A 24,816-nucleotide genomic window follows, 5' to 3' on the forward strand; every position below is an offset into this window, starting at 1 on the left:
CCCTTTTTCGACTAAAAGAACAAACGGTTTATACTTATGTTATTGTTACAGACTTTTTTTTCTACGCCTATATCCAACGCACGTATTAGAATATTGTATTACAACGTCTATACAGTTAAGGCATGTTGCGAACATCGAATTGTAAATTTATAATATATTTGAATTATGGATCTCCGTGATACATGTACGATGAACGGATATGCATGACTAATGGATATACAATGCTTTAATGTATACTATATCTGTGTGGCCAGTAGCTTATTTAAAGGAGGCGAAACGGCGAATGGCTGATCGAATGTTAGGCATTATTTGCTTTTTTTATACATTAATAATTGTATCTATAAATCAATATAACTATTGAAAAACAATAACTCAAAAAGTTTCACAATCTCGCAATCGATTGTGGGTGTCAAAAAGGTAACTTTTGTATAACTCTTGATATATCCAGATATATTCCGTATGTATACCCTTACGTCTAATCATATTAGAACTTCAAACATATACCGCCGTCTTATAATAATGATATGCGCTTTATGATATTATATATTATTATTATCATCGAGTTTAACATTTTGTGCTCGTTGATTTTCTGCTATGAGCCAGCTATAACTGATACACAAGAATATATTACCAAACTATTATTTTTGTTCAAACTTAATTCGCAATGTACACAACGCCCCGCGCGTTTGTTACAATTGCAGATATTTTTCCACATAATATAGCTTTAGGCTGCGTTGTCCCCGACACGTATATATATGATATACCTACATAGGTAATAGAGTGCACCATCACATATGTATAATATACACAGTGACTTGTTAGCGTCATTTGATCAATATTTCATCTTAGTGTAAGACCCTTTTTTTTCAAAGCTGTTGTTTTCTTTTCGCATTTCTGTCTCATTGTGTAGCGCGATGGACGTCTATAAACTATCTAAAACAACGTGCTTACTAAATTTCCTCCCAGCAAATGGACTGGTGGTTATGGTGTTGGGGGTAGATTTAGTGGTAGTAGTACTATTGTTACAATCTACGTCAAATCTAACCACGACCTTCGCTGTCAAATGATGTAGTACTATATACATTCTGTTATTCAATCTTTGTATAATAAATTGTATGTACATCTTCGCTCTTGTATAAATAGGTGCATTATGATTATCTCGTGAAATTTTTGCCATAGTTCCTCAAACTACATCATAGTGTACCGGTCGAAGGAAAACTCAATATTTAAGACCAATATTTATATTATGATAATAATAAAACTTTTAACATATTTGATCAAAACCTATAATACCCTATTCTAACAACGATAAATAAAGTAAACAAAAATCAAAGTGTAATGTATTTATTTTATGCCAAGGCTTGCACGTTATGATAACATTATAATCACAACGTTATATTTACAAAAAACAATTGAAATTTGTAAACGTAATTATAACGGAAAACGATAAACATAAATAATTAAATAACATAAAACAAAACATAACGGTTAACAAAATATAAGATATATCATCAAACAAATCAACTCAAAACGTTGTGGGTATATAAAATATATAAGAAAAAAAATAAATAAATAATAATTTCCAATTATTTAATAGCTATTGATTATAAAATATATTAGACGTTTTAATTCTGAATAACGATAAATGCAAAAGTTGAATAACGTTTAAATTCTGAATAATAATAAACTCAAATTTTATATACCTAACGTTTTAATTGTAAGTCACGTATAACAACATTTTTTTTCAAACGCATGTCCTGTTTTATGTAACATTTTTTTGTTGCGCTTTTTATTTAATATGGATATTTTAATCAATGTTTGTTGAGTCACTAAATTATAAGAAAAAGAATTATCATAGTTAATATTTGAAAAAGAAATGTACTTTTAAAAGTTCCAACTGAAAGTTAATTTATTTATCAAGAAAACTAGTGTGATAAATCAACATTATATTTCGTCATCAGAAAGTTTTAACTATAACAATAATTACAAATTACTACTTAATGTGCCATTTTAAAGAAAAATCTTCTTTGATAAAATTGTATATAGAACTCCTAAGAAATATTTAAATAAACGATCAAATCCTAATGAGCTTTTTATAAAAAGTTAATTTTGTTATAAGATTTATAATAGCAACCTATTTACAAAACTGTATCGAGTTTCGTTAAATTATTACAATAATTATTTTTATTAATCTAAACAGAATTTAAAACTGAAACTAACATTTAAGGTATTAAATGGCAGCTAGTTGGATAGATCGATTTGCACATTTAATAAAATATAATTTAAGTACATAAATAATATGAGTAAACTTAAATATTTTTCATTTTAATTATTTCAAAAATATTCTATAAAAAAATAAATCAAAATCTTATAGCATGAAAAATATAATATAATACATAATATTATTATTATTATTATTCATTGTTTATTACAAATTTCTTAGTTTTAAGATAAACATTATAAATTCTATACTTTGTTGATTTCAAATGGAGTTCTTAAATCAAATTAAAATCATAATAAATTATTTTTAAGCAACCAAATCACAACTGAACATTGTTTCAGCTAATTTTATATTTTATTCTTTGAAAATAAATTTAATGATTAGTCGGAAAAAATCTGATCGTTTGTTTAAACCTTTAGAATCATATTTATTATACGTATTTTACTACGTAAGTAGTATAATATAACTTTTAATTGTTATTATAATAACAAATAAAAAACCTTTTTTCTAAAAATTCTTTTGTAATTTTAATAATAAATTCGAAACTATAATGCATTTTCAAAAGCATGTACCTAAGTAATATTATCACAAAACTTCTTCCCGTGTATATGTGTGAAGCGACTGAAAAAAAAAAAATTAAAAACATTCTTCTTGAAAGATTTCGAACGCATTTTGCCAACAGTATGTCTACGTAGAAAGTTTCTTTTGTATACCAACAACTGTAATATGTACGTATTGGCTATTATACGTACCTACAGAATATAACAACACTCGTGAAACCAAATTTGTCAGATTTCTCGTACTTGAAAAGTCCATTGGTTTTAATTACTTTATATCCTCACGTTTTTAACTCGATGGAACCCAAACTCTGAAGGTACCCACACACATGGAGGAAAAAGTAATGTAAAAAAACATAAAAGGTTAAACAAACTCACTTAGAACTCTCTCGTGTCCATTGTTAATTAAAAATTTATTTTTTTCTTCAATACGTTAATTGCGTAGTCAAGGTAACTAAACAATATAAAAACACATTTTATTTCTATTATAATATTGCCAGAGAAATGGACGACGAAACGCATTGTAATCGTTGTACATAGTACATTATTAAAATAATATATTATAACGATTTGGAAGGACTACAACATCAATAGGTAAAAAATAAAAATAATATTTTACTCGGAAATGTACCGAATCAACTCTCGATAGTGGCTTGTGGGGCTTCTATATATTGCTGCAGGAGCGATCTTATAATAATACCTACACAAAACGATTATTATAGTTTAAATATAATTTTGACCTTCCGAGTAAAGTTCATAAAACGCAAAATGTTTTTTGTCGTTTATTTCTCGTGTTCTCTTCGTGCATATTTTACAAACGAAATATCGTCAGAGTCCTGATAGGTCAATTAAAACAAAGAAAACTTTAATCCTCGACGAGTCGGAAAAAAATGTATTCTTTAACGTTTATAATAACAATGTAGTCCATTAATTTTTATTTTGACAAGCAGCGAACATTATACTCATTCTTGAGAGCCAACAGGCTAACTTTTATCTATTTATAGTTTTAAATGAGACGATTTTTCCAACGATACGTACAACTGGTAATTTCCGAATGGATCAAAATCCCCAAGAAATTGAGCAATTTATTTCAGAGAAAAAAAACAGCTTTAGAAAAAAAATATTTTTTTATAAAGCTGTTCAAAATAAAAATATATCTTGTTAGCGACGGCTTTTTATTCGAACAAAAGACCACTACTGAATAAATGATTTATTCAAAACTCGTGAATTTATGAAAATTTGAAAAAAAAAATCAAACTTTAACTATGTTTTTAAATTTAATAAAACCATTAAAAAACAATAATAAAATTAAATTTAATAAAAAAATATTTATACAACTATTTTAGTTGGAAAAAAATGCATAATATTATATGTACCTATATTGTTTTTATAAGTGTGAAATTATTGGTGATATTTTAAATCAAACAGGTATGCATACATGATATAAAGTTGGTGCGATCAGGTGAAGGATGCTAATTGTTGAGGTAAACCAGACAAAAAAAAAAAAAAAAATGCATACACAATTCTAAACTAATTACTGCGCCATATATATTTGCAATAATATTATCAGTATATATATATTTATGTTCATACTCCATCTGTGGTTAACCAATGACGTGCGTGTTTATCAATGTGGTAAGCATTAGTCTAGGTACACACTACATAAACATATATCCAAGTACCATGGACAAACGAATTGGAATATTCATGTAATCAACGGGCGTAATGTAAACGCTACGCTACATGCGCAACACATTACTATTATTATGCACAATCAATTTTGTCCGACACTCAACTTAGAAAGATTAATGGAAAGTACCTACTTTTATCATGTGGTGTAATTAATTAAATATACGTAAATACATAATATGTTTATTAATTATTATAAATATATAAAATAATTATTTTATTACCAGTCGTGATCTTTGGGTAAATCTTTAAAAAAAATTATTTTATACGTAACTTTGAAAAAAAAAATAAAAGTATTTTATCATTTTTTTTTTTTTTTTGTCATTTTGATTTATTTAAGTTTATTTTATTTCTAAATTTCGATGCAAACATTTTAAATTTTGTTTTTGAAACAAAATTATTTTCCGAAATTTTTGGTAAAAAAATACCTATTAAATATCAAGTTTTAAACCAGTGGGCTTATAATAGTTATTTATTAATAAGTATAATAATTTTAAATAATTTTTTTTTAAGCTTAATTTAATAATATATATTATGTATATTGTAATTTAAAAAATTAAACCTAATATTAGTTAAAACTTGCATTTTATGTTGTAGTCCTTCACGGCCGTACATAACATTTAACTTATAACATGACCGTTTTAACAACGCTACTAGTATATTTTAGTATACTTTATTAGTAAACATGGTGCGGATTATAAAGTATTTGTATAGGTACTTACTTTATTTGTATCTCTTCTAGTTTCTACTAAAATGTTAACCTCTTGTCCGGATCATTTAACCTAATCTCATTGCTCTATCCGATAATCATTTTAACCACGTTCAAACGCAATTTAAGTAGGTAGGTAAAAACTTTCGGTATAGTCCTGTAACAGGACTTCTGTTAGTAAAACCTGCATATCGTTAAAGTTTCTAATTACAATAAATAATTGAACAAAAGTTCAATGCATATTACTTATAACTTTAAGCGTGCTTTGTGATATATATATGTGGATGGGTACCGTATTTGAGCATATTTATTCGTTGGTACCTATTTAATTTGTTACAATAATACTACTGATTTAACTTGGAATTATATTTCTCGCCACAAACGTTCACTATACGTATGAGTCTAAGCAGGTTATAGTGAATTTTATTCTATACCATTTTAGTTATTTATGACTATAATGATTGACATTATTTTTTTAGTAGATCTTTTATGTTTCTCGACAACATATTACTTATTAGTTAAATGATATAGAAATAAAATAAGATTATGTATGAATCTTCAGTTAAGAATTTCAAATCATACACTGAAACAATGGCTGACGAGTCTCAGTGGGAATTTGAGTGTCAAGTACAATAACAAAAAATAAAAAAAATACCATACATGGAAATCATTAAAAACGGCTAGTGATAGTGGGAATGAAATCCAAATATTCAAATTGTTCGAATATCCGAATATTCAAATCCAGATTTGAATCAAATTCGTATCTGAATTATCTAAATTATTCAGGTTTTCTAAATTATCAGGGTTTATAGATTTGTTTTTTTTTCATATATATATATATATATGACTAATAATTATTTTTTTAATTCATTGCAATAAAAATTTAAAACAATTAATTCACAATTAAATTTTATTAACTACAGTATTTATCATAACTTAGTCCAACATTTATATTTTATTTGTAATTTAGTCGAATACTTGAATCATTCAGATAATCCGTGAACCCGTACATCGAAAATCCGATCAACAAAAACACGATATGGGAAGTTTGTTTAAAAATATTAAACATTATATTTTATATTAATTATTTTATGATATTATATGAACAATAAATTTAAATTCATGTATTACTACAACAAATATTGATTTATATTACTGGAAAATTAAAAACATTCATTTTCATTTATATTTTTGCCAGTGAAATTACTGTCAACTTTTAATGTTTAAACGACAATCTTGCTATCAACAGGTTATTCTTATAAAAAAATAAAGCAATTTTCTCTGCATAATAAAAAATAAATTTAAAGCATTAATTAAAATAATAAAGATATATTTAAAATAAAAAAAAATAAATAAATCATGGTATAAAATTGAATTCTAATTGTGTAAAATCTCCAAAAAAGTTTGTCAGAAGTGGGATTCGAACCCACGCCCTCAGATGAGGACCAGAACGCTCATGTTAAGCCTACATAGTAGGCCAAGGGATCCCCTTGAGTCTGGCGCCTTAGACCGCTCGGCCATCCTGACATGTTAATGATGATGAATTTCAGCCTATCTAAATAAAAATAAAAGCTAATTAAATTAAAATAGCATTAAATAAATTTTTAATACATTTGCATTACGTATTATAATAATAATTAATAGATAAATAATTAAATATCTAAGTTATATTTAAACTCCACAATAAAGTTATTATAATAAAAATTATGGTAAAATGACAAACTAATGCATCTTTATCCTATTTAGTAAGTATCTATTTAGGTACTATAATTTCGTTTAAAAAAAATACATATAATATACAATAATTAATTATATATATATAATTATAATACATTATAACCATTTAAATTTATATTAGATTCCTGAGGAAAAACAAATTATCTGTACGTAAAAACTGAAGTCTAAAATATTACAACTTTTTATTATTAAGTACCTGCCTGATAATCGTAGGTATAATCTTGACCAGCAAATTTTAATTTTAGATTTGTCCATAAGCAAGTATTATGCGTCACTAAATATCTAAATGACAAATGTTGATGGATATTACGTATAATTATTTAATTGAATGTCTGGAAAGCTCGAAATTTTTAAGTGTAGATATTATACTTATATACGTCAAATACGATGACGTGGTGAATAGAAATAGAATAGAAGAGGTTCAATGCCGATTATAAAAATTAAAACTTAAATAAGTAGATAGAAAATTTTGCCAATATTAAATATTAATAGACTTTAAAATAATGATAATATTTAAAATTAGGAAAACGAGACCGGCTCATTTACTGATATACTTATATATGTTACGGTAAATGATGTTATATCAGAAATTAACGTTATTCGCCGGTTATTAACGTTATTTACCTATGAATGTGGGAATTATCGTTATTTTCTAGTGAATAACGTTAATAACCGTATGATTTGGGAAATTTTGATCTGATTATAAAATAAAAGAGGTTATTGCGGAAGATTTAAAAAAATAACCAAAGAACCAATCATCAAAGAAGACAAAATCGGAAATTAAATCATAGAAATCGCAGAAAAAAATTCGGAACTTGGTACTTAAATATTTTTTAATTATTTAACGATAAATTTCCGAATTTTAAATATAACAAAAATAAAACTAAAATATAAATATTTGAAAATTATTTTAAATATTTTTTTAATGATTGTCAAGAAAATATTTGTATTGCATGTAAAAATTCAAAAAAAAATTTAGAAAAACAAGGAGAGGAAATGATGAAATTTTCTAAAGAAAAGTTTCCTCAGCTTGAAATAAGCTTAACTGTATGTGTATTTATACCAAACGTTGATAGAGCTCGTGGTTCTATGCAAAATATACTATCAGTTGTCTCTCAAGTTGAACATGATTTATACAAACTCTGTAAGTTAATTCTTAATGAAAAAATATACTATTAAAATTAAAATTTGTTTTATTATTTTATAAATACGGAATATAGTTTTCTAAAAATATTATTTCACATGCCAAAAATAGCTGTTTGCAAATAAAATCTATTAGACATGGACAATGTGATAAAATTAGCAGATGGTAGACAGTTGACACTGAGGGAAGTAGCTAGTAATAATTCGGTTGCGAGCCCTCGAAGGTACCAGCGTTGTCATTGCAATACTAGTTGTAATAATAATAAGCATTGTGCCTACCTTGGGGCTGAAAAATTATGTTATATTAAATGTCATGGGAGTAAAACTTGTAAAAATAAATAAAAAATAATAATGCATTTATTCTATTTTTAAAAATATCTGGGTACTTACATAATTTTTCAAATTGTAGTATTTGAGATTCATGCGCTTATCTGATTTATAACATCAATTACCTGTGTATTTGGTCATTAACGTGATTATCCAGTTTATAACGATAATTACCTGTATATTTGGTAAATAACGTTAATAACCGGTGAATAACGTTAATTTCCATTTAACATCATTTACCGTAACATATACATATTTTAAAATGGCATACAATTAATCAAATGACAAATTTGTTTATTTTGAAAAATAAAATGCCTACATTTATACAATAAATTGTAAGAGATAAATCATTACATACGAAAAACTATTCTAGGGATGACAGTTTGATAGTGTATTTAGTATAATATTATCACTATGTACAATTATAAACACAATCCCTTTAAAAAATTCAATTTTAGCTACACTGGTTACATCTTTAACACGAATTATTAAAAATTCTAATAGTATATAATATTTTTCTTGTATATGTAAATTATAGATTATTCGCCATACATGCTCACTTCATTTTTTAGAAAAAATACAGTTATTTAAAATTTAATGTTTGGAATTTTTAAATATACTAATAACTATAGACCATATTTGAAAATCCTTAAAAATATGCGCATTATACAACATAAAAAGTGTCACAACACACTTCTGTTTTCTAAAAAATAATTTTCTTTTCAAGTATAAATGATTTAGTGGCCCTATTTTTTAAAAAATTTTTCTTATGAAAATAAAAATTCATTGGAGTAGTTTTTGAGTGATTAAACTTTGTATACCAAGAATATAATAGATCTATAATAATACATTTTGAAGATATGGCGTTAATGGACGCTTTAGACGCTATGAAAGGATTTAAAAATTGTATTACTTAATATAAATATATTTCAACACTTATAATTAGTAATTTGTAACGTCCAAGGGCACTCCTTAGTAGCTTAATAAAATACAAAAATTCGATTATTAAAAGAACAAATAAAGTGAGCATATTTGGTAAATCCACCCCTAATATTACTTATGATATATATATATATATATAATATAAGTACATCTATTAATATTAAAAATAAATTTTAAAGTTCCGTTAGAAATTAATCACTCGTTATATATATTATACTGGTATCAAATTGCTCAAACGTTGAAAACTAAAAAAATAAATACACATTGAACAACAATTAATAGTTTAGTATTTTCTAGAATCAGTGGAGTCTATAGTAAAAGCAAGCAAACAAAAATTTTAAGTACATATTATTTCAAAAAGGAAAAACTTACTTTATTTATTGTTTCAATGTTCAATATCGGAACAGATTTTTTAATTGCAAACGAAACCTCGTTTAATATGAACTTAGCATTACCATTATATAGGATTAGCTAAATGGGTACCCATAACAGGCACTAACATTTTACATTTTTATACCACCAATTTGTGTATAGTCATATACTCATAAAATATATTATCGTATAATATACAATTTTTATATCAAAATTAACAACACTGTATTAAAATATATAAATAAATTTATTTAATTTAAATTTTTCATATAACTTATAATCAATTTTCATTGCTAACTGAATTTTTTTTAAATTAGATTATTTTAAAATATCTAATACCCATTTAGAAAAATTAAACTTTTAAAATTTATCTTACCAGTTTTAATATTTTAACTGTCATTGTAAATGTACTGTTTATTTTAAACGTATCACTTAGTATAATATAACATCATTACAATATAAATATTATGCATACCTATATATTTGATAAAAATTAAGTAACCTATATATAATTAGATATAATTATTAAATAATTAGTTTACAAGTTTATAACTACTGAGTATATTAATTATTGGACCATAGTCCAGTACATATATTACATTAACTAAATAATATAAAGTTAATCAATTTTACGATACTTATAATATGAATATCAAAATTAATATTATTAGTTATAGGTAGGACTGTGAATTTGTTGAAAAGTCCATTTTTTTTTTTTTTTTGGCGATTTTGAAACATAGCTTTGTAAATACATAATTTGAATTATGTAACAACGAATTCATTAATAAAACTTTTATTTTGCATTTTTTATTGCATTTTTTGACGTTTTTAATTTTTAGGAAATTTTTTTTGCACTTTTAGGTCATTTTTTTTTTTTTTTTTTAAGGCGTTTACAGGCCATTCAGGCCCATTGCCGCAACAACCACTTGCCTCCACCTGTCTCGGTCTCTTGCCAGCTCTTCCCCATCCTCTATTCCAAGTTCCCTCAAGTCCTTGACCACTCTATCCTTCCATCTTTGTCTAGGACGTCCTCTAGGCCTTTTTGTATTTGGCTTCCATTTCGTAACCTGTCCAATTGGCCCCTCTGATCTCCACACGTGTCCGGCCCAGCTCAGCCTACTACTTTTTAAAATTCCGTTAATATTCGGTTCTCCGTATAGGTATTGGATCTCCTGATTTGTTCTTATTTTGTATTCTCCTTCGTTGTTTGTTTTTGGACCATAGATTCTCCTTAATATCTTCCGCTCGAAGGTGGCCAATTTTAGTTCATCCGATTTTGTAGTGGCCCACGTCCCACATGCATACAAAGCTATAGGTCTTACTAGTACTTTATAAAGGGTTATTTTTGTCTTCCATGATAATATCTTTGATTTAAATAGCGGGACCAATCCAAAATAACATCTGTTTGCCGCTGCTAATCTTATCTTTATTTCCTCATGGCTATTTGCATCCTTGTTGATGTCCACTCCTAAGTATTTAAAATCATCTACTTTTTCGAACTTATATTCCCCAATATCCAGGTGTCCTCCTCTATGGTTATTCCTAGTTACGACCATATATTTTGTCTTATCCTCATTTATAATTAATCCTATTCTCTTTCCATTTTCCAGCAAATTTCGTGTTGTCTCCTTTAGATTTTCTTCATTTTCTGCCATTAACACTAAATCATCTGCATAGGCAGCTATAATTAGTTGTTTGTCAATTCCAATTTTTATTCCACTTGCTGTTACTAGGGTATCTCTTACGACTGATTCCAATGCTAAATTGAAAAGAGCTGGGGACAAGGCATCACCTTGTCTAAGCCCAGTCACCACCTCAAAATCCTCCGATACGACATCTCCGAATTTCACTTTACACTTTGATCCTTGTACACAAGCTCGGACTAGTCTTACAAACTTTTCAGGTATACCCAATTGGCACATAGCGCTCCATAGTTTCTCTCTATTCACCATATCATATGCGGCCTTAAAATCAATAAAAAGGAGGTGTATATCTTTGTCAAATTCATGGCTTTTTTCGATCACTTGCTTAATAACATGTATTTGATCCTGGGTTGACTTCCCTGTCATAAACCCTCCCTGGTAATCTCCAATAATTTCTCGTAAATAGGGTTTAATTCTAGTAAGTAGAATATTAGACAGTATCTTATATGACGTGTTCAAAAGGGAGATTCCCCTATAATTTTTGCAATTCATGGGGTCTCCCTTTTTAAGAATAGGACATAAAACAGATGTACGCCACGATCTTGGTATTTCTTCATGTTCCCAAACTTTAGTAATTAGGTTGTGTAGCTGGTTTATTAGTTGTTGTCCTCCCTTTTTAAGGCATTCAGAAATTATCTCTTTTAGGTCATATTTTCCTTTTTTAGTGCATTGAATTTACAGCCCTAATTATAGGTTTATTTATTGTTTTTATAGAAATATGGATTATTCAAACTAAATAACTATCATTTAATAGTATTTATAGTATTTATATTTTTTAAATGCGTATGATAATGTAAAAAATTATTTTTAAATATTGTTAAAAATTTAGATGTTTTCTTCGCAATATATATTGTTAAACGAGAAAATAGTTGGTATAAGTACTCATACGTATCTAATACAGCATAACATGTTATAGCAATCAATAATAGCATAGATAAAAATTATTATATTTCATAAATTACGTACGATACTCGGTCAAGCGGACTGTAGGTAATGATATTCACAATGTACATTGCATAATTAAATAAAAACCAATTTCGTTTGTCGTGATCAACGGTCAATGATTACTATTGAAATACACTTATATAAAAGTTTAGAGATACAAAATAGCGTTGGCTAGCAAAGAACAATAATAAATTATAATAACAAATAATTTATGATTAAATATCAATTAAAAAACATGAAATTATAATAAATATGTAAAAAGGAAAACAATAAATTTATACAAGAACCGTGTTATTGATGCGCACTCTGGTTGACTGCGGTGACGGTAGACGGTTATTGCATTTATTTAAATTTAATAAAACGGCATCCACGGACTTCAGTCCAAGCACGGGTGTTACTAATTAACACGATTATTCGATGATGGTGATTTTCTGTTTAGCAATCAGCTTATAACTAAAACCACAACCTGAGATGGTACTATATTGAACAATATAGATTAGTAAAAAAAAAGATCTGATCTCACTATAAAATACGATTTTCTTATTTTTGTAACCGAAAATCTCTTACAGAAATTGATTTAAGAAATCTATTTCTGCAATAATAAATAAGTATGATGACAAAATTAGTTAGAATAACATTTAAATATTTGGATAGGAAGACCTTCAGTAGTACCACCTGACAAGAAAAGTATATATTATATTAAGCATCATAAACCAAATTTTAAAATTTGGGCAACTCTAGACTCATATGTTATATCTATGCAGTATTAGAGACGAACCGAAGGTGGATCGTGAGAAATTAAAATCCTGCTCTCCTCCACTCAGCAATTTTAGAAATTAAATCAACAATCGTCACTTGGTGATTTTGTTCAACTGAAATATATCAATAATTTAAATTGTTTCAAAACTAGAAAAATTAAATTTAATAAATGATTTAATATGATTTGATAAGCTATAAATATATTATGTTGAGATTACTTAAACTTAATATTTCTGAGCGACTGGGCAAATAACAGTGTATCGCGGTAGCTTATAGCGAGAGACGAAATAACGAAACCTACCACATCTCTTATTTGATCAACGTTCCGTTTTTTGGTTTACAATCGGCAATTTAATAGGTACTCTATAGTCGTTTTAAATACTGAAATCTATCATATTTAATGATTTACAGTATCGCAGTGACTTACCAGTTGCCGCAGTTGTCAGTGTAATTTTTTTTAATTTTATTTAAAATTGCACATTTAATAAGTTTTCAACTATGAAAAGATTATTAAATTTTTGTGACTTTGAGGAATTTTTCAACATTTTTAACTTCAAATGCTTATAAAAATAAACTGTGACTATCGCGAACGCTAGAGGGGGGTGGGTAACAATAACAATGCAATATTGTTGATAACAATAATTTTTACTCCACATTTGAAGAAAATTTAATTGAGGCATTAGCTTGTGACATTCCTCGTAATAATAAAAAAATAAATTATATTATAATTAGGTAGGAAAAAAAAATATGAGGAGCAATTCCTTTTACGCACCTCCTCCCCTCTTACATCCTCTAATTCGATCACTGGTTACAAATAAACATCATTATTATAGTGCAAACAAAATATCATGTTTGTTAGAAGTGGGATTCGAACCCACGCCCTCAGATGAAGACCAGAACGCTCAAATTAAGCTTGTATTAGCAAGCCAAGGTAACCTTGAGTCTGGCGCCTTAGACCGCTCGGCCATCCTGACGTATGAAACAACGGAACTGATATAAAACTTTTTACAATTCTGAAAGTTCATAACACAAATAGAACGTATTCATATTAAAATTATGTGAAGTTAAAAAATAGCTGTTTTATCATCTCTAATGATTTATTGAAAACTAAACTAATACTTTAAAATAATTTAATTTAAGTCGTAAACATTTAAGCAATTTAAACTAACTTCAAAATAGTATGAAACAAAATTGAATTTAATAAAAAACGATGTAACATACTAGAAAAAGTTTTTAATACAATAAATATATTTTAACGAGCTTTTTTATTATCTGTTTGCAAAAACACAAATTGTATTATATTTATATAAAATCAATGCAGTGCAAGACAAACGTATTATGATACCTCTAACTATGACGAGCGAAAATTCAACTTCATTCTTCTGTGAATCAAAACTATAAAAACTTTTTTCTGTCGGTAAATAATTCTTTTGGACGTTTATTAATTATTTATTTTTTTAAATTTAATCGATATTTATTTAACTGTCTACTTTGCACTCGCAACTATTATACATTTAAATATATTATATTATTTTTATTTTTATAGTACCTATTAATTAAAAATTTAATTTTTTTTTAATTTTTAATAAATACATGATAGTATATGCTATATAAATATTTATATTTCTTACTTTTAAAATTAAGTTGTATATATCTAAAGAATGATTTATTTTTGAACAAAAATGCATTTATCTATGTGTAAGTCGCAACTTGCAATATACTTCTTAAGATATTTAAAAACTCATAAAAAAGGACGTGAAACGTAAAAACCTTAGGTCACTATAAAAAAAAGCATGTGTATAAAATATTCTAAAATAATTAGTTGACCTCTAAAGTATAAACTTTGAAAATAAGTTCTATGACTTTTTATACTATATACTTAAAATAAAACATGCATATACTATATAAATTAAATGTATAGTATGTAAATTGTACAGTGTACATTAATCATTTAATTTAGTACAAATTAAAAATTTATAAATCGATAAATGTAGGAAAATGTAATACTCAAACAATGTTATACTATCAAAACTGTTGACGGAAGTAAAATTGTTAAAACGAAATTTGGTTTTAGCCATTTAGCCATCTAACTAACTACAATTGACCGAAATCGGAAGGTGGGTAGCTACAATTTTATTGTATTATTTTACAATCATGACAAAATAATATGAATGTTTAAAATATTTTAATAGGTAGTATTGTATAGTAATGATATTATTAGGTACAAACACTTTAAATTACTTTATTGCATGTATCTGAACCTACTTACTAGATTTTTTCTTAATAACACAACATTTGAGTATATTTTATGTAAATGTACCTAGCAGCTATAAATTATGCGACGCACATTAGAAATTCTAAGCCTTACGGTTTGCGTGAGTGTTGTCAACCTTATTTTTAATTATATACAATCATAAAATGTATGAATATACATTAATTATTATTATTATTATTATTGAGATCAAAAATAAATATTCATAATATTATTGTAATATGAACTAAATTTTACTAGTTATTTTAAATTTTAATCATTCAATTTTTATAATAATTTATAACATAAGTGATGTTTTTAATATACAAAACAATTTACTTTTTATCTTTAAAATTCCCTCTATTAACATTATAAATTTAAAAAAATAATGAATAATAAATACATTTTTTATTTTATACGCAAAATTGTAAAAGTCAATTTAAAATTGTTTGAATAGATCAAGTTATTAAGTTCAAACAAAATTCGTTGTTTGTAAAAATTAATTAAGTTAAACATTAATTCAAAATTTATTTATGAGCGAAACGGAATGATAAAGACTCCTCTAGAGTACAAAATATTTGTCTTTTATTCCATTAATATAAACTCAATACTAAATACTTATTATTAACTAAACTAACCGTAGGAAATCTGACTTTTTTAAAATTCAAAAATACTTTGTAAATTAAATTATAAATAAACGACGTCAATCAAAAAATGAATAACACGATAACTATAAAAAATATTAATATATATTTTTTTAACTTTAAACTATTTAAAATTAAGTCTAAGAAAAAATATTTCTAAAGTGTTAATTCTTTTCAAGAAAATTAATGTTACTCCCTATCACTCACTCAGTATAACGTAGCCATAAACTGTGAGATTTTTAAACCGCTTAGCCATTTGAAGGACTGAAATGACTGAATAATATTCTGCCCATCTGTATATTATACGAAAATTTCAAATTCAAAATTGGTATTTTCCCATTTATGCGATCGACCATGCGCAATTCTGTTTTACCAATAAATTTACTATGCTAGTAAGTACTCAGTAAAACTTTTTTGAAAATTAATTATTATTTGAAATCACTATCGTTCAAAATAATAATGTCGTTATTCACTGTGGAAAACCAAGTTTTATGTACATATTGTATAAAGACAAATCGGGTCATAACTACGTCCTCTTACTTTGGCATTTTTAGGGGTAACCTTATTTTATTTTTTGGCATTCATAGATTAGTGTTTTAGCATAAAATTTAGAATAAATACGTGTCCAATATAAATTGTTAACAAAGATAGACTACAATATATTAAATACATTTGTATCTATTCAATCTATTATTTAGATACTTATTTCTTTGAAGTATTTTATTTTTTTCCGTCAAGATATCAAGTGTAAATGAAGATACACTTTATATTTTTTGAATTTTTTTTTTATTGTTATAAATTTTGAAACATTTATGATCTATAACACAGTATAATGATATGTACTTATAGGCTTTATTGAAAAAAATTTCTAAGAACTTATTTTTTAATTTTTACTCTGTCTATACTCTGTACGCACAGTACATGTACATTTTACACAATATTATAATATAATAATACAATAATGTACAATATTATAATGTGCATTAAGTTGTTGATACACACTATTGTTCGGACTAACCTGTTCATTATCGTATTATTGTTAGTAGCTATTCACAAATCGTCGTATTTAATGAATATGAACTACAACGTAATATAATATACTGGCGCAACTCAAATACATTTCAACTGATAGGTCAATTAACTCGTATTGCAATAATTATATACAATTGGTATAATATTATCGATATATATCTATATACCAGATACCTATGCTATATTTAAATTATGTTAACACTTATAATATAATTATACGAATTAAGTAGTTATCCTAAAAGTGTAAATAATAAATATTAGCCATAGTTCAATATGTTATAACCGCTACGATGATGTCTACCGTATTCTATTTTTGGTTTAATATGTTATTTACCTACAGAAAAAATATAATCAATGTAGGTATAGACGGCTCTCTTTTCGCCCAAAAATAACTTCCCTCTTATCACTTACGTCTTTTTTTCAACTAAATCCTTTCCCCTAAAAATAAATTCAATCTTTTCGACCACAGTTTCACGTTCAACAATTTGAGAAGCGCTGTCTTAAAATTAATTTAATTAAGTTATTTAGCATAACCCAGGGAGCACTACAAGGAGACGGTTTCTATTACTCTCCAAAAATGTACTGTGTTTGTGTACATTAAAGTAATTATTGTATAATACTCGTATAATAGTAAAAACTGAGGTATACATATATTTAATGAATATAATTCATTTATGACATTTTTCTGAAGATAAGAAAGCAAAAGAATGACAATTATAAAATGTAGATAAAATCCAGCAATATAATAGCGAAAAGTTAAGCCAATATAAATTTATTCAATCTTGTCACTCAGCTTGATTAACTACTAATTAATAATCACATAAAATACATAATATAAATATCTTTTTTAATACTGTAACAAGTTATAACAATTAATTACAAATACTCACCTATATTATACAATAATTACTGAAGAGAAATAGAAACTGCTTCCTCGCAGTGCTCTTTGGTTATTCTAAATGACTTTATTAAGCTAATAGTAAAAAACAGTACTTCCCAAAATATTGAATATGAAACCATGGGCGAAAAAATGCCGTTGAGTTTAGACGAGAAGAAAAAATTACTTTATCGTATTTGATTGAAAAGAAAACATGAGAGAAAAGAGCAAGATCATTGTTTAGCGAAAGAAATTGTGCTTCAATTTTTAAGTATAGTACAGTATTTTATTTTATTTTCAAGCTTATACAGCTTAAACAATAAATGATTAACATTGAACAAAAATGAAAAAGTGATAAAAGACAATAAAAATTTGAGGAATTGTCTAGGTTAGATTAAAATAATTTCTTCAATAATTCTGACGTTTTGAGGATAAAGAAAATAATCACAATTTATTGAAGTTGTATATAGGAACCTTAGAGTTTTGGCCCATGCTAAAAAAAATTTCATATTAAAGTGCAATACACCAACAATCCTAATACATATTATTAAAACTTAACTAAATATTTAACTTTTGATTTTTTTTCAATACATCAGACATAATATTTTATAACATTAAAATTATTATAATTATTTTATATTGTATTTTTGTATTTAAATAAAGACATATAGAAATATATATATCTTGTTTTGAACACTATTTTTATTAAATTAAATGTAAAAATAAAAATATTTAGTAGATATAAATATCATAAAAAATAACATACCCACGCGGGCACGCGGCCACTGCGGCCACGCTATTGCGTCTCAGACTTTCAATAATTAAAAACGGTTGTATTATTAGTATTATTGTAATTGAAAAAATAAAATAAAATATCAAGTAGGTAAATTTATTGTATATTCATTTTTTTTTAAAGATAATTAATTTTGAACAATGAATTGTCAACATTGATTTTTTTTATAAATCATAAAAAAATGCAAAAAATTTGTCAGAAGTGGGATTCGAACCCACGCCCTCAGATGAGGACCAGAATGCTCGATCCGACCTGCATAGCAGGCCAAGGTTCAACCTTGAGTCTGGCGCCTTAGACCGCTCGGCCATCCTGACATGTTACATGAGTGTAAAAGTAAGTTTTGATAAATTAAATATATATAAAAAATGAACAATATTTTACTTCTAATTATATAATATTTAATTAAATATTAAATTAAAATAATTTATAAATATATCAAAACACATAATTTGTACAACAATAAATTAGTATACGTTTTAGCAAAACCTAATTTAATTTAAAACGGATTGCTAGTAATATATATATTAGGTATACATTGTGCACAGATCATACCGGCAGGGGTCAAAATTCATGTCAACATTATATTATTGTATTTTAAAGATAATTTATTATATCAATCACGATTCAAGATATAAAATTGATTACAATATTTGAAAGGGCGTTTATAAATATAAAATGCACTGATTACGATTAATGACGTTTTCAGACTTTTTCATATAAAAGTATAAAACCCAAAAATGTTTATATAAAAAAATTATATATTTAAAAATTATATATATACATTATATTATTTTATATGTGCAGATACTTATATATTTTTTAAATGTAAATAAAAAATATATAATTAAAAATAATTATCAATAAACAATAGGTAATTCAGAAAATATAAATGTTTATAAATAGATAAATAGATATTAGAAAAATACTTAAATCTCTTTTATTAATTTCAAATTAAATTAACAAAAAAATTATTATTAAATATAATACACTGACAAAAAAACAATTTAAATTTGGATTTATAACGATGAGATGCTACTTTGACAAATTGCATCATCGTAATTTTTTTGAAGGAATGCGAATAACAAAATAATGATTTTTGAATATTGTCAGTGTATTTTTCATAGAAATTTTTATGGAGTATATTTGGATGTGTGCTTTAAAAGAATTGAGATAAAAATGAAAAAAGAATGAATGTAAAGAGTAACATTTCACTCGTTTCAGACAGTTTCAGTAATTTTAGTAAATAGTAATTTGCAGTTACTATACAACTATACAAAAAATATTAATAGTCAATGGAATTTACCATTAGTGGAGTTAGTATTATTTTTTAGGTACAGTCTAAATACCTGTGGAATTAATAAATTCAACCCTAAAATCGAAAATTTTAAAATTATTGTAATTTTTAATTGTTTATTTGAAAAAATGCATAGAATTAGGTTTAGCTGGTTTAGGTAATAGGTATACATTTTTGGAGAAATATATTTAGCCCACATAAGCTACGCAAAATAACTCTCCACCCTGGTCCATGCGGATGACGTTTCTGCTATGATGGTAATTATACAATTATATTATATTATTTATAATTATATAACTTGGTACCTACTACCTATACTATATTTAATACATAGGTATTATAAATACAATTATAAATTACTGCAGGTATAGATTTTTTAATATTAGTGTAGGTATTGTAATGATACAGATTACATATTATAATTATGCAGGTACATTAAAAATATTTATATATATACTATCTACCATATAATAAATAATAACTGATGTCAAATTTAAACATTTAATATATACAAGTATTAGGTAAATACCTAGTAAAGTTGATTAAGAATAATGCAGTTAATGCTTTATTTATTATTGCTTTAATCAATAATAATTAAAAAAAAAGAAGTATTCAGGATCTACAAGTATATGTCATATAAATGTGTATACTTGTTATTTATCAGACGTTTTTAAATGAACTTTTCAAATAATTCTGATTTTATCCCGCATTCACAAAAATTAAAAATATTAATTAATTTTATTTGTTAAACAACAAAAATATTTTATAATCTTACTTTATAATTATGAAATTCATGGTGTACCGTCAATTTATCGTAAATAATTGACCGCAAGTAATATTAATCGCAATGATAATTTACCACACAACAATTAATCGTTAAAATAACATTTTTTTCCATTCAAACAGACTTATAGAACTGTCTGTTACTTATCAACATGGTATGGTTAAACATATTTTTTTCTTTTTCGTGTTAGATGAAAATGTTTAAAAAAATGTAGGTAAGTATATAATAATAAAATAAATTAAACTATTAAAAATTATAGGTAAAGTGTATTTTATATAAATAGATAATATTTATCTATTTAATAAACTATATAATAAAAAATAAAATAAAATACATTAATAATATTTATATAATAATAAAAAAATTAAAAATTAAAATTGCAATTGTAAGTTGTATGCAATGCCACGAAGAAAATCTTCAATATTTGTTGTATTGTTGTAATTAGTACATCATTTTTTATTTTAACTGCTTTATCTCAGTAAAGTTTTTTTAGGAGATTCGTTAATTCCTACGACTTACATACTGTTTGACTTCAAATCTATTAATGCTCTTTTCTTTTTTTAATTCATCTTTAAACCGCCAAATTGAAGAATGCGTACCTACAATTTAAAAGTGATGTGAAACAATTTTGTCACCTTTCTATAGCATTAATTGTGGTAGCTTAGGTTAGGTCTTGGATCACTCTCAAAAAACAGTTAGTAAAGAACAGTAAAAATTATATTTTTATTGCAAATATGAGTATTTTTCTTTTTACTCTCCTATATCTAATTTTTCTACTCCTGCATTTTCTAAATAATCTAACAGCGATGCCAATAAATTTTTATTATCTGCGTAATTACTTATAGTAAGTAATCTATTATAATGTTTTTAACATTTTATTTCGTCTGGAATAAAAACTAATGCTGGTAATATCCGAATTCGAAATGAAACCTCAAGATCATTTAGATAACTTGTTTGTAGTTTAATTTGTTTCATTATTATATACTTACCTAAATATTTTAAATGTTTTTGCGGTAAAAAGTGTCGTGTAGTCAATTTTTTACGATTATATAATTAAGGTGTATTCGAAAATAACGCCATTTAGGCATTGACCATTGGCCTTATAATTAACTATAATTTATTATAAGTACTTTAAATACATATTTTGTAATATGTTTAATATATTCTATAATAAGTAGTATACAAATGTGTTTTCATTGTTAAATATTATAGTATTATATAAAAATAATTAGGTAATTATAATTTTATTTAATAGGTGTTAGTACTGAAAAAATGTTATAATCTCACTGACTCACTAAGACTTAATTTCTTATGTAATAATATTTAATAATTAATATCTAATTAAGAAAAATTAAAATTACGTAATTATATTTTTATAAATTTGTACTAATATTTTGTAGACAGATTAAGGTACCTAATATAACAATATATTAAGATAATAAGTTAAAAAATTGAAATATATATAGGATCATAAAGATTTTATGTATAATACTTAGTAGGTAATGGGTAGTGTTACTATTATCTAACCAAGTACTTAAAAGTTCAAACCTACAATCAATAATACTACTTCAAGTATTGTATAACATTGCCCATTAGCACTTAAAAAATATAAAAATTTAAAATAAAAGTAAATAATGTTTGATTACTTTAAAAGTATAATTATTTAATGTTTTAAATTAAATTACCATCTGTTTATCAATAATATTTTATTATATTCTACATTTAAATTAAATTTGTGTGATTATTAATTTTTTCTTGTATCAAATAAGTATAAAATATAAAACGCCTTTTAAGACAAACGATATACTTAAATTCTGTATAATATAGGTATAATAAAAAGCTCTAAAATATATGTCAATATGTCTTTTTCGTAGAAATGATAAACATTAAATAATATGTATACATAGTGTAAGCTTAAGTACCAGGTAGATAGGTACCTGAATATTGCACTAGTTTCAAATTTAAAGAGAACGTTGATTAATTTTTAAAAACACATGAAATATTCAAAGCACTTTATAATTTGTATTAATTATTCTTTTTTAAATTAATAAAAAAACGCTCACAATTCAGTAGGTACTCATCAACAACTATATTCAACTGTTACTAACTTAAGGCAATAGAATCACCAAAATAAATAAAATATTGCAAACACAATTACAATACCTTGTTCTATTCGAGTTTATTTAATTATTGTTCTAAAAGTTAAATCAAATTTTATTCCTGGACTTTAAAAATGTCATATAGGTAGGTGCTTAATGACAGGTTTACAAAAAATCAATTAAATAGCAACTTTCTGATTTCGAAAAAAATTTCAATAAATAGGAGACAAAGTAGATTGGATTCCACGACATAATCCAAATTTACAACATACCTATATTTTCGTATCCACTCAAAGGTGGTAAACAATGTTTAGAAATATAAAATTATGTTTATAAAATATCTTTTGAATTTAATAGGTTTCTGTTTTGTTCCTGTTTTTGACATTTATTTGTTTAATGTAAACCATATTCCTATAAACTTAGTCTTAAAGATGCAGTAATTAAAAACAAGTATCAATAAATTCTTTAAAAAGTAAAATAGTGTTTTGTGTTATTCAATCTACGACTGAAGATCAAAGCATCCTCCCTTTACCCTTGTTAAATTTCAACAATGTATTTAGGAATAAATATCCTTTTGAAACTAACCATTAAGTATCTTGAAGTAATGTCAGACAAAAGGTTAACTTGATGGACAGCCTTTGTCATCTGAATTTCAAAAACTTATCATTGCTTAACGATTCTGTTCCCGAATTTATAACAAGAAGTATACAATATTGAAAAATATTCCCTAGTTATTTAAAAACAATTACCTACTCATCCTTTGCTTACATATCCTTATACTACTAAGGGTAAATGTGCACAAACCCACTTAATAAAATTTCAAATATTAAAAAAAAAAAAACCTTAAAAATAATAACAAATGTTCACAATTGTAATTGTACACACATGCTTTATGCAAAATTATTGTATTTATTTTTTAATTATAACGTACTAATAGATTTAATACATCATTATCATAACATTGTATAATCACTTCAACGCAGTCACAAGAAAGTCTTAAGATCTTTAGTATTTAATAACTCGTATATAAGTATATAACATATACGGTATTAAGGTAATAATTACATATTTATTATTCCTATTACAATTTTATGACCCCTATAGTTATGTATAGTACCAGCTAGAATGACTTATTGCAAAAATTATTTATTTTTTTTTTTAAATATGTATCAATAAGTCTCCGAAACTTAATAAAATTATACGCAGCACAGGTACAATGTTTCTTAAGAAACACAGTCACCGATATTTGCCCTTTTGTCACTCATTTTCAAAATTTTTATAAAAATCCATATTAATTGTTTAAAAATCTCCTTCTGTTTTTTTTTTTTTTTGGTTATTTTGTGAGCTGAGAGTCTTTGACTAGGTTCTACAAATATTTAAAACATTTATTTAAAAAAGATGCATTTAATCATAATAAATTATTTAATAAAAGTAGTGTCAATAGTTTTTAGAGCTACAGTAAAATTAACTACTTTATACAGTTGTTCTCAATTTTATTACAATTACATGTTATAAATCCAAAACAATGGCCAACTATAACTAAAATTATAAATATACTTGTATTGGACTTGCACAATAGATCTCGTATAGACCGTGTGCAGTCAACTCGCGATATAATTAATGAAACCGTCATTTCCTTGAAAATATTGTGAAATAAAATACAAATATCGATGTAACAAACTTTCTTCTCAGCCCCTTGATATTTGTTATACTGCGAGTTGACTCAATTAACGATAGAGTAATTCAAAGATTTGAGAAACCAGAATGATTGTAAGTTCGTACCAGTAATTCAATTTTTCCGACCATATCTTGAAAAAATATCTACTAATTTCAAGGAATCTACTATGCTTTTCTACCATTGAAAGTAGTTTTTGAAAGTGGTTCAAGTATTTAAAATCAATAGAAGCCCTATCTACAATGTACCTATCGATTTTGGTA

At 25.4% G+C, this 24,816-nt stretch overlaps 3 non-coding genes across 3 annotated transcripts; all 3 read right to left on the reverse strand.

Moving 5' to 3' along the window:
• Positions 1–6,581: 6,581 nt before the first annotated feature.
• Positions 6,582–6,703, reverse strand: Trnal-caa. Its single transcript has 2 exons — positions 6,666–6,703; positions 6,582–6,627 (listed from the first exon to the last, which is right to left on the reverse strand). It is a non-coding gene; the product is annotated as a tRNA-Leu (tRNA).
• Positions 6,704–13,957: 7,254 nt separating this feature from the next.
• Trnal-caa lies at positions 13,958–14,078 on the reverse strand. The gene is made up of 2 exons: positions 14,041–14,078; positions 13,958–13,992 (listed from the first exon to the last, which is right to left on the reverse strand). It is a non-coding gene; the product is annotated as a tRNA-Leu (tRNA).
• Positions 14,079–18,894: 4,816 nt separating this feature from the next.
• Trnal-caa lies at positions 18,895–19,015 on the reverse strand. Its single transcript has 2 exons — positions 18,978–19,015; positions 18,895–18,940 (listed from the first exon to the last, which is right to left on the reverse strand). It is a non-coding gene; the product is annotated as a tRNA-Leu (tRNA).
• Between the last annotated feature and the right edge of the window lie 5,801 nt (positions 19,016–24,816).

This window comes from Melanaphis sacchari, unplaced genomic scaffold (genome assembly GCF_002803265.2).
Source record: "Melanaphis sacchari strain LSU unplaced genomic scaffold, SCAv2.0 Contig42_pilon_pilon, whole genome shotgun sequence".
NCBI lineage: Eukaryota > Metazoa > Arthropoda > Insecta > Hemiptera > Aphididae > Melanaphis > Melanaphis sacchari.